Below are 13,915 nucleotides of genomic sequence, written 5' to 3' on the forward strand. Positions count from 1 at the left end.
TTAAACATCTGGTAGTGAATCATGTGATTCATTTAAATAGGTTACTGTACTAAATAGAAAACTGTTAATATATAAGTAAAACGGCAGTATTTTAATAGTATTGGGTCAATTATCAAATACATGGTCAAGTAATTATGTTCACTTCATAATCAGTTATCTATATTAATGTATTTATTATTTATTTATTTATGTGAATTCCATCAAAAAGGGGTCCTTTTTTAATCGAAATGTGGAGTGAATTGTGTGCTTCATCTCTCGAACGAGAGAGAAGCATCATCCACAGTCTTCATACCCATAATGCGTTTCTGCAGAGAGGAGACTACCTGCTAGAAGAGAGGTCAGGAGGCCTTCCAGAACCATGTTCATCATTACAAACAGACTGTGAATCCTTCATTTCCTTTGCATCATAATAGAACGACAACACAACACAAATCGAATTTTTTCATGGTTTTTAAACGCATGATATGGAGAAACTCCCTATTTATGGGCCTGTTAACAAACACACAAGTAATCCTACCATGAAGTGACACGGGAATCTCGGATTCTTTTGACCAACTCTGACCGATTGAGTTCTCCTTCAGCAAAAATGAATAAATCTTCTTTTATCGATCGTCTTTTCGTTCATTTCGTGTCATCTAATCTCGACATCGTTTCTTCTGTGTCCGTCCCTAAAAACCCATGTCTACTGATACTTGCGCAAACCGTGATCACACTAACAAACAATACAAAACTATAATGCTGATACTAACCAGACAATATGAATTCAATTTTTCTACCTCGGGCCTATTCACCTCTATGATTACCGACTCACGCTAACTCACCTCTATCTGACAAGTCTTCGGGTTTGCAGGCTCGTTCCTTCCTCACGTGGCCAGCCACTAAGCTTTGACCATAGACTGTGATAAAAGGGACGGTACCCATGCAAAACAATCTAAGTCTGTATATCGTCTTTTTTATAACTTTTTTGTTTTTAGTCTTTACGATGTTAGTTGTACTGCATTACAATGCTTTAATGTTTGTATGGTTTTTAGTTAAAAGGCTGTATAAAAAGGCGTTAACCTATTCGTTCGTGCTTTTGTCCATGGTGCCGGTTACAGCATTGGCTTAGAAACATTTATTTTACAAGCTTCCTTACAAAACCGGTGCATAGTCATTATTATTATTATCATCATTATGATAATTATTATTTACTCTTACAGTTAGCCTCGTTTCTGGTCTCAACCTTGTAGCTTTTTTACTTCTTACAGTTTAGAAATATGTGAATTTCTGTCATGATGTTATTTTCCATACACTGAATGTTGTAAGACAAAGGTAATAAAGCGTTGGTTATTATTATTATTAAGTCTCTTTCTGGCTCAGACTGCATACAGTACGTGTTTAAAGTTTATGGGTCTATCACGTGATGAATGAACGACTCGAAAAAACCCGAAGACTCGAGAGATCAAAACTAATCAATTCTCTTTCCGGCTCAAGACTGCATTGACTGAAACAGGGCGCAACTAATTCCAGTACAGAACAACTATAGAATTTAGGTGAACGCATGCGGGACTGAACAAACCACTCCCGATACGACTCGTTCTTCCCAAGTCACATTCAAAATCTCATTCAAACAAAATGAACGAAATGCGTTTCAAGAACGACCCCCATCACTACTCCTTATGAACAATCTAAAAATACTCACAGGAAAAGATACTCTCTCTCCCCTCACACTGTGGTTTTCTGTCAACACACACACACACACACACATAAACATGCACCTGCAGCTCTGTGTTTTTCTGTCAGGAAAAGTAAACAATCTGTGGTTTGAAGCAGGAGGTTTAACAGGACTAATAATAGATGAAGACATCAACCTGTCGGACGGACTCCTTATTAATGCTATTAAATGAGACTGTGATGTGCTCATGTCTCAAAACCCCCTCTGAGTGAAGTGATTGTGTCTGTGCTGAAGGTCCTCATAAACGGCCTCAGTCATCGTCCTGTGTCTTTCCTCTTAGGAGAGAGCTGTGAGTGTAGACACAGACAAACCCGACCCTCTGCTGTCAGTTCCAACCATTACTGGACTGATTAACACACTGAACTGAAGGAGACACAAATAATGACAGTCTCCTGTGTACTCCTTTTCTCCTATACCTCTACCTCATCACCTCGGTTCTGGCTGAATCAGTATAATTTGGCAGTGGCACTTAAGAGCATGTGTAAGAGCACAACTCCCCCAAGAACAATCACAAAGCACTGGGGGGACGGAGAGAGCCGCGCTTCGGCTGCTGGAGGTTAGTTTGTGGAGGAGAGACTGATGTTGAGTGCACATAAAGGAGAAACTGGAGGAGCAATGCTGGACGTGTTGTGTTGTGGCCAGTCAGTAGGCTAAATACACTGACAAATCGGTCAAAACAGACACAAAACACATTACCAATAATGCAATTGATTGATTTAAAACACCACAAATATCATTAGAACTGAGAATGGTCCAACACGACATGTTTGACAGACTCCACTAGGTGAGTTTTACAGACTTCTGTGTACCTTTGTGCGCGGACAGTGCAGTGGTTGTTTTCCCGGGAGAAAGGCCACTGTCCCACAGGTGAAATCTATTCCCGTCTGCACCGGACTCTGGTTCCATCCAGCACAACACCTTCAACATGCACAAAGGATGCCTGTATCAACCATCAGACATCAGTGTGGGCTCCACAACCCAGCTGCCTGCAGACAACCTGTCGCATCGCTGATGTCACACTGATCATAACAGGACTGAGGCCCATCCCAGCACCCGTATGATCCAAATCCAGACTCCCAGAGGACCCACCTGTGGCAGAACCTCCACTCAGTCGGAGCAGGAACCTGATCTATAAAACAACAATTATCAACCAGCACTAAGCAACGCTCAGCAACAGTCACAAACAAAACATCACTAATAACTGAAGTTGGAATGGAGCTTAAAGCAGTTATTTCATTTTGGATGTAAATAATATTTGTGAAATATAATGCAGAGTATATATGTTAATAATTGAATAGGGAAATACACCTGTTTTACGAATTGAACCATATTAAAACATTGTTGAAATAAAAAAAAAAACTTAACTTGTGAAACACTGATCTCGTGTGCCTGAAGATGGTGCAATGGAGAACGACAATGACAGCCGACTCTGGCGAGACGCGTGTGTATGATCCTGCTCGAGAATAAAATAGAATCAACAGAAATTTCATCCTCTAATTGTAAAACAAATCATTAGAATGAAACCTGCCCTAAAACATTTAAGCCTCTCAAAATTATTTTGTCCCTTCAGCTTATTTCATAAGTTTAGTCAGACATTAGAAATACAGTAAACAGAGTATGATACCAAAAAAACAGGGACTAGTGAGATAATATTAAATGATTTATAATATCCATGCCTACCTGAGATATATTGATTATAGCCACATCATATTCGTTGCTATTATTTTTTCGAACAGGAGTAAGATGGACACTTGCCAAACAGGATTATGCGTTCATGGGGTCGAACATGTACCTTATCCAGCCAGTTAGGCGCACTGATTTTCAGTCATTGCTGCAGAATCAGACAAAACACCGATTTTCCCCAGTTCAGACTCTTGACCAGATCAGAACTCACTGTGATCTGTTTCCATCTGGTTCCAGCACACATTACCAAAGGATTCAGAATTGTATGAAAACCTCCCACCTTCCCTTCAAATGCCATCAGCGTAACTGGATATCAGTTAAATGTTAGATGAACCCCCCCAAAAGTATGCATTAAATCACATGTCGCGGTCTAGGTTTAGTAGTTTAACTCACAATATCACAGCAAATAACTGATAAATCATAGTCTAATGCATGCCCTGCAAGCACAAAATGCATTCTAAACACATGCATCTTTTTAATGTTATTAAAAATATTTAATTACCATAGATCTCTCGGAAAAACATTCCTAGTTATATTAGCTTATAATTAAAATATAAAAAACGAAATTTTCATGTCCACGTATTTATTCTGTGCGTATAGCTAAGTCCCCCCCCGAAAGTGCTTGATCCAGTCAGTTATTATTGACAAAAACAAACCCACATCCACTTGTGAGTACAAGACCTCTCCCACTCCTCATCACACGAGGAGTTTCAATTAATTGAATATTTTGTGGAAACAACTACCCACAATCTTTGATAAATCATGCGCACACTTAGGTACTGTTTACCTGAGCCACAAGACGATTACATCATCCTTGTGTTCGATCAGTCATGTTTTCCCCAGCATGGAGAGAAGATGCAAGGCTCCACTAGGCGACAGCTCTCATTGTCCCCTCACACTACACTCTCAGCCCAGCCATATGCCGTAAAGAACCAAGGACTAAACAGGGCTTGGATACACTGCTGGTTATGAGAGCGGCCACTCCACACCTGCAGCTGGCATGCACACCAGCCCCAGTTGAGCGCGTCTTTAATATCCCAGAGGTCATCACACAATGTCCCCATGAGATCACTGTGAAAACCTACAGGCGTCCTCGCCACAGTTCCCCCAGAGACACCAGCCTGATGGATCACACGACCTGTATTATTCAGAAGACAGAAAAACGTGTCGGCAAATACATATTTTTGATAACTCAATAACTAAAGAATCTGCCCAGATTCGTTTGAAATTTTTCTCACCCAACGTCCTTACTGACAGTTGTTGTCTGTGGAGCTGCAGTTCGAGCGTTTGTGAAAGAACTGCAGTTCTCAGGGAGCGCTTTACTGGTACTGACTGCGAGTATATATTTCTTTTTCAATCTTATACTCACATCCATACGACAATGTGTTGAAATGGGTAGTTTTATGCTGAAACCTATGCAAATTCATGTGGTAGAGGAGGTTCATCAGGAGAGTGTTTTGTGATGTGATCTTCTAAACCAGTAGCAGATGACACTCCTCCAACATCGTCGCTTCCTGTGAGAACATTCATGCTCGCACTCCATGAAAGCGATGGAACATTTGACATGTTTGGGTTCATTTCAGTCACAATAAAAAAGATCAGCTCCACGACTTTCAACACTTCCCTCTCCAACCCGTATGATCCCACCACAGCTCACAGCAGATCCACGTTCCCTCTACTATTTCATGCTGTATACTACAGAGGCCACTGGGAGCTCTCATATTCACAGCATGCATCCACACACTGGGCCCACACTATTTTGTTTTACGGAAAAAACTGGCGAAGCTCCACTCTTCCAGCAACAACTGTGTCTGAGCCATTACCTAAGATTGCGATCAGTGTAAACTGAACAAACAACTGAAAAGATCCTTTAACAGTATGGAAGCTCCGTGGTGCTCAGCTAATTTAAGCATTAAAACAGAAATATAATATATGTATGTTAGTTCATGCTAAAGAGCATGCCAAATGTTAATACTCACAACCGAGAACAGAAATCACTCCCACATCATTGTCATGGCGACACAGCCCTGTGCATCTGTTGAGGATGATCGTGAACAGATCGCTCGGTATATGGAAGACTCATTCCTCTGCTACTGAAAACTCTTGGTTTCACAACATTTTCTGAGCGATACCTCCTGGTCAGAGAAGCAGCTGCTCTCAGCACTCTTGTACCAGTGATGTAGTCTCCATCAGTCCAGCTCTCGATCACTACAACCTCTGCCTTGGCGCGTCACAGCAGCATCACACACTGAACCCCATGTGTTCCAATAAATCACCTCCACTATAACCAGGAACATGCAGGTGCAGACCTGTACAACAAGTCGAAGTCCTTGTCTAAGTTGTTGACATTAATTACCGATTACTTAATTAAACAATCTCTACTCAGCTGCGATGGTACACCTATGAGAACTATTCATTAAATTCGGACATTTTTAGTTAATTTAATTAACTTCATCTGCAACTTAATATTATACTGGTATGCGATGACGGGAGCACAGAAAACATATTCGCGTTCATTATAGTCTTTGTTGCTAGCACCAAGATTGTGAAGTCGTGGCTTCAAGCATCGGTGCGATCTACATTAGGCTATATGACCTATTCTTAAATTAATGGAGTAATGCATAACTTACGACACAAAGAACCGAGATAAGAAAACAATGTACAGGATTCGTACCGCTCCTTGAAAAAACTAACAAACCTAGCGCCTGCCCGTTGATCGACGACCATGCAGGAAAATGTTTTTTTCTTTTTTTTAGAGCGTGCATGAGAACGAGTGTCGGCTTCCAGCACGCGATCCCTGGTGCTCTGCCTACTCCACTCACGACCACCGCATTGCCTGTTTAAACTGCTATAAAATATTCTTCATTTCTTTGTTTGTCCGACCCTGAGGTTGCACCATGAGTCGAATGATCACATTACCGCCAAGACCCTCACACTACATGCCAACTCGATGTGATTGATGTTTCACTGTATGGTAATACACACTCAGTATGAGAATGTGTGTTGGTGTTGTTGCTTCAGATCGCTCAATGTTTTTGGTTCAGTCTAGTTACATATTTTAAGCTGCATGTGCATTTTGTGTCTATCTTTTTTAGGTTGATTCCATAATCGAAGTCTTAATCTGCGTTTAAAGTTATGTGCAAACAGGATTGAAGTTCATTACTTAAACAGGCTACAACTTAAATCCAGGATCAATAGGACTCTAGGTCTGTTGTTTTTCGTGCAATGATATGATAGATATCGACTATTTTTAAAGGCGTTTAAAGTGGTTGCAACAGAATATTAGATGGTAACCTTGAATTTCATTGTGTATAAATTCTTTTTTTAACTAATACGCATACCAACTTTTACCTATAATTTTCTATATGAAATATAAAAACAGGCACATTAGGCCTAATGTATTGAATCGCGGGCATAGCGACTAATAGGCCTATGTTGTGATCTATTTATATAATATAATTTGAAGTGAAGCTGGTTCTTTCACAAAAATGAGCATTGACTATTATAACTATCAAATATACTCAATTATCCCCTCTTCACCAGGCCACTCTGGTCACTTTCATTCCTTTTGTAATGAATGAATTCCGTGTTGCAGAGCGGATCTGTAGGCTTATAGCCAAATAGCCCCTAAATTAGCAATCAGCTATGAATAATATAAACTTAACATTTAACGTTAACATTTGTTTCTATAAAATGATTTTGTCTTGTTATCTTAGTTTTAAAGAATGATAGTAAACCATTTGAATGCTGTCCTCCAATGGAGTTTGTCTAGATCCTTATTGATGTTGCCTCTGGATTGCTTAGTTGGGGGACACTTCATTCTACAAGTGATGTTCATTGCACTGAATTCTTCAAATGATTCCGCACAGAGTACTATTTTAACTGAATTGATGATGATCCAAATCACTAATCAATGGCTGAGATATAACACTTCGCATGATCATTCTTACACCAACATGCAATGACACACTTTGTATTTCTAATGAAATCAGTTGCTTTCAGCTATGCTGTTACTAATACAAATAGTTGTTGTTTTTTAAATGCTTGTCCTATTTTGGCACCAATCCCTAATGAGGTTAAAGTGTGAGAGATTTACCAATATTGCATGCAACAGCCCCATGTCCAAACAATTAGACCTAGCCTTCCTGATCAATTCACATGAGTCATAATGCGGGCGGGGACTCCGCTTCTGTCCCACTAATGAAAGCCGATCGTGCTATCCACATGCACAAGAACTCTGATGCTATTACTTGAGCGACCAGCCACTCGATCTTGTCTAGCCTTGTGGGAACCCAGGGGCTGGACGTCGACAATTGGAAGCCAAACAAGTAGTTCCGCTTTCCAAACGATACCACCACCAGATTACTCCACAAAATGGTGGCGGTTATGCAACAGATTTTAATTAAGTTACGGTCAAATCTAATGACCGTGAACATTCTGGGCGGCATTATGCATAATCTTCCCACATCGTGGAGCGTGGACCTGTGGAGGGCATGTTAGGATGAGCCTTTTCAGGAAAGTTGCAGATTCAACTCTTGACTTTTATATATCGGGCTAGTTTCATTTTGATTTGGACTAATTCAGTCTTTGCACTTTACAGATCTTCTTTCAATGCCCAAGCGCCTTGTAACAATCCAAAGAGATAGAAAAAAATGATAATCGCATACTATGACACTTAAATTTGTTCTTGGAATCATGCAGAGTCCCAAATGTTTTTGAATTCTAATGTCAGGCCATTCACAGTATTTGCAAATCATTTAGAAGAGAATAATAGTTGCATAGTTATACAGATGAAAAAAAAAGTTGAAGGTGCACATATGACATTCACAATGCATGTAAATAACAGAAGTGAGAGACACAAAGATCTAAAACAGCTAAAAACGAACTATTAGTAAAAAATAATTATATATACACTTCCTCACCTCAAGGCATTTTAGGAGACACTGTTATAACCAACTGGCGACTTACAAATGGACAGTTGAAGCTCATGCAACCTTAACCAAAAGGAGTTCGTGGTCAGGACAAGTCTCCGTTTTGCTCCAAACTGAATTACAGACTGGGAACGAAAGGTGATTTAAGCCAATTTGAGCGTGGCAATGGTTAGAATCGGGAAGAGCCGGTATAGGGGGCTAGTATTCACAATCTGCCTCAGTTACTGGATTTCACGACACAACAATTTATAGGGTTTACAAAGCATGGTTTGTGAAAAAAGAACTAAAAAACACCAGTATTGCGACAGTCCATGTCGTGGGAGGCACACACAGAAAATGCATTGTTGATGCTAGATGTCAGAGGAGACGGGAGGCGAGGCCAGTTACTGGATTCACAATGCCTGAAGCAAGCAGTACATTTGACTGAAATAACCATGCTGTTGACAATCCGAGTTTGTGCAGCAAACGCATTGTGAAGCCACACCACGCACAACCTTGCCGTGCAGAAGGTGGGCCAGTACAACAGCATGACATGACCCCAACGTCACGTAGACAAGTATCCTCCATCTACAAATGGAAAATAGGGGTCATCAATGTTGACCAAGCTCAAACCAAAATTGGACAGTTTGCAGAACTGGAAAAATGTCTGGATACAACGAAATGAGTCATGGGACGATATCTGTTGAGAAATTCAGATGGGTAGAGTCGAATTTTGGCGGCAACAGAATGCGAACATGGATCCATATTAGCCTTGTTACCATAAAATTAAAAAGGTCGGCTGGTGGTGCTGTAATGGTGTGGGGATGTTTTCTTGGCACACTTTAGGCCCCTTAGTGCCAAGTGGGCATCGGTTAAATGCCACGGCCTACCGAGCATTGTTTGACCATCGGTCCATCCCTTAGACTGACATTGGACCCATCTATGCCTGGCTACTTGACCAGCAGGATAATGCACCATGTCACCAGAGCTCGAATCATTTCAAAATTGTGTTCTTGCACATGACAATGAGTACTGTATAAAATGGCCCCACAGTCCAATAGATCTACATACCCAATAGAGCATCTTTGGGATTTGTGGCGGAACGGGAGCTTCATTGCCCTGGATGTGCATCCGTCACACAGTCTCCATCAACTGCAAGTGCTATCTATCAATATGGGCCAACATTTCTAAAAGAATGCTTTCAGCACCTTGTTGATCAATGCCCATTCTGAATTAACCTGCAGTTTCTGACCCCAGCGAAGGGGGGTTCAAAACAGTATTAGTTATGGTTTCACTAATAATCTCTTTAGGTGAGTCTATACATAATCTAATGTGGGATACATGTCAGAAATATTGTTGTAGAAAAGTGTGCATTTTGACCAATCCTTTGTTTTGGAATTCGAATTGTGAGAAAAAGTCACAAATGCCTTTATTTATCCGAAAACAGGCTTCCATTAACTTGTACACATGGAATAAGAATCTCGCTCTCAGTTTTAAACGCACAGGAAATTCAAAGCATCAATGTTTTGGAATTCGATAATAAAACAATGGATATGGATTGTGGACTGATTTTATTAGCATTCAGAAACAAAAACTCTAATAATAACTTAAAAATAAGAAAAATTTAAAAAAAACTTCCAAAAAACAAAAAACAAACTTCCAATTCCAACACATTAGGAGATACGTTAGACTAATGCTCGTAAATCAGAAACCTAACATTCTATTTCATAAAGGGAAAACATGATCCTGGATAAATTCAAAAACTTATTACATTCCAGTAGTTTTGGGATACAAAAAACTAACTAGTCCCCAGACACCTTCTGGGAACAGAATTGTATTGCCAGCGGGAGAGGGATCACTTCTTGATATTTCTGTGTAACTTCAGCTTTTCAGGTGGTGAAATGAGGGGTTGCAATGACGTTGTTGCTGAGGAGGGTGTGAAAGAGCTTCAATTGCCCGACGGTTGGAAACGCAGCTACTGATCTTGAGTACTCGCCAAATGCTACAGGTCGAGGCATTAGCCCGTATGTGTTAAAGCAACGAACCGCTCCGCACTGGCCCACAGTGGAGAAGAGCCGGCCGCATCTGTGAAGTTTATGTATATGGGTATACGTTAATGACCGCGTGAACTCAAATGTGGAGATGGTCAGCACAGTTGTTGGCCGGAAGGGAGAGGAACGTGACATTCTTGATATGACTAATTATCGAGAATATTTTTAGTAAAAAAGCGATTCCAATAAGAGAGATGAAAGTTGTGTGTTATGAATCTGTCTGTGCATTCATTCGTGCAGAAAAGCAAAGTGCTGTGAATTACTCGTTTACTGTCAAAAGTATCAACTTTTTATTATTAAGAAATAAGCTAGGTGCTGAGGAACTAGTAATGTAACGATACTCAGTGTATCGAAGCTATTCCCATATGTAGCACAGAAACTTGTGCGCGGCAGCACAAGTGTCTGAACGTTGATTACCTTAGTATAAAACCCTACATTATCGTCCCGTTTAATTTTAACTTTTGAACGAAACTGCGTTGTTTAGAGCTGTCTGCAAGGTCTGGACACGTGTGACATGAACAAGGCTTGCCAGTATCTTATCCTCACGGCCAGGGCTGCAATATGGGGGGATGGGGCGGGGGGATGGCATCCCACTGGTGGAAAAAATTACAAAAAGCTGTCTTCCCCACTCTGAGAAAATGCCATCCTCTCTAAAACCATCCCCATTTAGATTAATAATGTTGTGTATAATGTAAAATTTATCGTCCAAATATTCGAATGTTATAATTTCTTTAACTTATGATAATTCACAAACTAAAATGGCGATTGTTGCCAAATCAGAACTCAGTACTGTAACCGCTAGCTCACAAGTGAACAAGTTTTTTCGTCATTTTTCGTGCCACTCAGGTATCAAAGCGCAAACTTTTGAACTTATTTAAAAAGAAGGAGAAACAGAATGGTATATGATTTTTCCTTGATTAGAATTTAAAGAACAAGTTCCCCTGACATAAAATGTCACTTGTGCTAGAATGTGTGACCTGTGAGGGACTTGAACAGCAGAGTTTATACAGAACTGACGAGTGTCACCAACTATTTGTTAAAAAAACAAACAAATAATCTTGAAGTTCCCAGGGCCCCGGTTCCCCCCCAAAACGTTTCTTATCGCTAAGTAGTTCTTAACCTATTCCCTTACTCTCTCTCATTAATGTTATGGCAACGATTCCGGACACGTTTCGTACGCTAAGTATATCTTCTGTAAGTCACACTTTCGTAAGGTTGGTCTGGACGATATCGTAAGCGCTCTCTAGCTTGTGGTGTGAGCTCAAGACTCCTCGTCGCCGCCACTTGGCCGCAGTCTAGTCTTAAGAAATCACAGAGCAGCGCAGTACATAGTCTCACTATGGGGGTATGTTGACAATGTTGTGGATCAAAATTGTTTTAAGACTAAATAATAAAATATGTAGCAATGGATACAGGCCCAGGGGGCCGTGTCTTAGCGCATTGGAATAGTGTTGGCCAGTCTGGGGCACTGGCGCACAAGAGGTTGGTGTCGGGCGGGTATACATCTGGCATATAGTATGTGGCGATTCACTCTCTAGGAAGCAGTGGTTGACACACAATTGATGACCAAAGCAATAGAAGGGAGAGAAAATATGTGAATGGAAATGGGCAATAGGACTAGAGCCACCCTCACTAAGATTTCAGAAAGCCCCCGCGTGCTTATCTCTGGACACCTGGGTAATACGCTTTTTATTTGCAAAACTATATACAAAAACAAACAAAATACAAATGCCAATTAATAAAACATAATTGAATAAACGCCTATTCTAAGTTAAGCAATAAACTAAACTCAGAAGGCTAGTAAGTAAAATTAATAAAAAACCCATAAATTAATAAAAAAAACAGGCCTATTTATGAAGTTGACCTGTATTTGGTATCCAGAACCGAATAGGGTGGTAATTAGCCTAGGCGACTGCGTAAATGTCGTTAAAGCGTTTAAAAATTGGCAATCACTTTGCGTTGTGTGTGAGTGAAAGGTAACGAATCTGGCAGGTATACAGAAGTGTTTGGAGACCTACAGTAATAAGATGTCACTTGGCTATAGATCTATAAATGGGTCATCATGGTGGTTTCCAGTCAGCGCCCAACTCTGGCAGCGAGCCAGATTAAGCCTTGTAATTGAATCAAAGACGGCGGCCGTAAACCGGAGCTGTTTAGGGTCCATGTCAGTTTTTTTATTCGGCCAAACTTAAGCCATTGTGACATTTTGCCTGACGTGCTATATTAAAAAAACAAAAATCGCCCTCCCAATACACTTCATATATGGGATCTCTTGGACCTTCACAGACCTGCGCTTTGCCCAGAGTAACGCGGACGGAATTTGCTGTGTACGCTCTGAAAGTCCGCCGCGCTTTACAGCCACGCTAATGTTTTTTGTTACATGGATCTTCTATCGAGGTCGTTGTAGAGGGCTAACTGCCAAAGGCAAAGCTCGGTGTGGAGGTGCGGCCACATCTGTCACCAACGCCCTTCTTGCTCCATCCGAGGAATCCAGAAGGGTAGAAGACCTTACCAGTAAATATAAAAGTGTATTACATAGTTTTTTGAAGTCGTTTAAAAAAAATAAAACCCATGTCAAGAGAGCGGCACAAGTGGCACTGCGGTATAAGGAGGGTGGATGATTAGAGCGGGATACCCGGTTCGTCTACCCGCACAAACATATCGTGTGAACATATTACTGACAATTGGATAATTAATTAATAGTTTATATTTTACAGATAACCGAATGTTTTTAAGAATAAAGTCGTTACGAGGATAATTTCGGGAAATGTTTCCATTTGCAATAGCACTTGGTTGCCTTTTCTTAACGCTGTTACTGCAACCTTCTGCGTGACGTTGCAAATCGAATTCCTGACGAGGACACAATACGCTAGGCCCCACTATATTCAGCATCCGTCACCTGGGACAAAGCGCCTTTGTAACGTCGGACGTTCGGTAAGGGACACTTCGGGGAACACACTTAGGACACATAAAACACTTTGGTAAAGAGATATCTTTCGAGTCTTCTTACCGCCGCGCTAAGAGTGAAGCGTTATCGGGAAACGGGCCCAAGATTATATCATTCTATATGTATCACAATGTCAAACAAACTTTATAATTGTGTCAAAGATAATTATCATTATTAAGAGCATCGCAATGTCAAGCAAAAGTTGGGTGTGAAGTCAAAAAATAATGTTCTGAAGTCTTCACTCCAGTGATAAAGCTTGTATCATCTGTGTCCACGTCAAGCACAATATCAAATACATAGATGCTGACTTTTTAGAAAGGCTACAAAAGTTATCTATCTATTAACCCCGCCCTCCCTCCGATTATTAAAAACTCTTTTAAGCAAGAGTGTAGAATGCTTAGTCGGCCGGTTCTGTGCTCTTACTGCTCTTAGTGCCCCTGCTTATTCTGATTCAGCGAACAGAGTGATGAGGAGAGGTAGGAGAGATCCAGAGACTGTCATATTGTGTCTTATTCAGTGTGTGACAGTCATTGTTGTGAAACAGCAGGTTTGTCTGTTTTCCCCCACAGCTCTCTTAAGAGGAGACCGGACAAGACTGAGACCCTTTTTC

At 40.7% G+C, this 13,915-nt stretch overlaps 1 protein-coding gene across 1 annotated transcript in view; it reads right to left on the reverse strand.

Annotated features, from left to right (window-relative positions):
• LOC122136980 overlaps window positions 1-13,915 on the reverse strand; it is a 289,114-nt gene that overhangs the window by 205,939 nt on the left and 69,260 nt on the right. The window lies entirely within an intron of this gene.

The sequence above is a fragment of the Cyprinus carpio genome, chromosome B4, assembly GCF_018340385.1.
Source record: "Cyprinus carpio isolate SPL01 chromosome B4, ASM1834038v1, whole genome shotgun sequence".
Classification (NCBI taxonomy): Eukaryota; Metazoa; Chordata; class Actinopteri; order Cypriniformes; family Cyprinidae; genus Cyprinus; species Cyprinus carpio.